Source organism: Rattus norvegicus, chromosome X (genome assembly GCF_036323735.1).
Source record: "Rattus norvegicus strain BN/NHsdMcwi chromosome X, GRCr8, whole genome shotgun sequence".
Classification (NCBI taxonomy): domain Eukaryota; kingdom Metazoa; phylum Chordata; class Mammalia; order Rodentia; family Muridae; genus Rattus; species Rattus norvegicus.
Window position 1 is genome coordinate 113,590,656 of NC_086039.1, and position 1,474 is coordinate 113,592,129.

General features: G+C 48.0%; 1 long non-coding RNA gene across 1 annotated transcript; it reads left to right on the forward strand.

The window, feature by feature from the left end:
• Positions 1-264: 264 nt before the first annotated feature.
• Trirln (telomerase RNA component interacting Rnase like ncrna) lies at positions 265-987 on the forward strand. Its single transcript, XR_005498089.2, has 2 exons — positions 265-370; positions 487-987. It is a non-coding gene; the product is annotated as a telomerase RNA component interacting Rnase like ncrna (long non-coding RNA).
• The last annotated feature ends 487 nt before the right edge of the window (positions 988-1,474 follow it).

The window sequence follows — 1,474 nt, forward strand, 5'->3', positions numbered from 1 at the left end:
TGAAGGTTTGGTAGAATTCTGCACTAAACCCGTCTGGACCTGGGCTCTTTTTGGTTGGGAGACCTTTAATGACTGCTTCTATTTCCTTAGGAGTTATGGGGTTGTTTAACTGGTTTATCTGTTCCTGATTTAACTTCGGTACCTGGTATCTGTCTAGGAAATTGTCCATTTCCTGAAGATTTTCAAGTTTTGTTGAATATTCCATTTATTATTCCACCCAACTTCATGCCGTAAAGAATTTCCTTCCTAGCCGTGGCAGCGGCAGGAGGAGCCACCCCCGGGCCCGCAGTGACCTGATCAACCGGCCTCCACTGCAGCGGGTCCAGGGAATCAGAAGAGGAAGGGCAGCCCAGGCCCCACGTTCAGCTTCGTCGGCCGTCTGGAGGAGCTGGGCGAGGAGTTGCTAGGAAGGTGTAGTGGGCCTCAGCACCGCCAAGGGCGGGCCCGGCTCCTGTAACCCTTGCAGTCTTCTGTCCCTTCACCCAGGTGGGCAAGCGCAGAGGCGGGAACAAACTAGCCCTCAAGACGGGAATAGTAGCCAAGAAGCAGAAGACGGAGGATGAGGTATTAACAAGTAAAGGTGACGCGTGGGCCAAGTACATGGCAGAAGTGAAAAAGTACAAAGCCCACCAGTGCGGTGATGATGATAAAACTGGGCCCCTGGTGAAATGACCCCCCCCGGGTGCTCACTACCTGGGACTCCTTGATGAACATAATATTTAATGCGGTAACGGCAGCTGCCTTCCTGGAGGACTGATACACCGAAGGAAACCCAGGCGCTTCCCGTGGCCGCAGACCATTCTCCAGGACTCTTTTTTACCTTGACCACTTGCCTCCTGAGACTTACTAGACCAGCGGTTTACTGTGCCCTTTCTTCCCATCACCTTGCTCTCTCTGGCTCTGTCTGTCTCTTCTTGCTGTCTCTCCTTTTAGCAGTCACTTCTGAGAAGTAAAGAACCCGACTTAGTGCTGGAAAAAAAAAAAGAATTTCCTTCCTTATCTTTGATAAACTTCCACCAAGTCACATGCCTTCTCTTCTTTTTCTCCAACCGTACTACACCCTGTCCCTGTAGGTTTTCTCAATGATCCTGTGGATACTCTTGTCTGCTGCATGCCTTTTTCACATGAGAATGTAATGTTTTCCAGCAACCTCATTCATCATTCAAAGGCATAGACCAAATCTTCTCAAGAACAGACAAAATGCATTTGAGTACCATGGACCTCTATACTGAGGTGCCTTTATGAGATTTAATGGCGTGAAATGACAGTAAATGTCATGGTAATACAGAAGTGTTGACTGAGAACTGCCAAGGGAGAGAAACAGGGTCACTCCATTCTCCTCCCTGTACCCCCTTTATAGTCTTTTTCAAGCACTATGGAAAAGGTCTTGCTCTCTGTTTCTGTTAGACTGTTCTATTTTCTACCCTTACACTCTGAGCAGTGAGAAACTCAAATAAGAATAAAGGGCATTTAT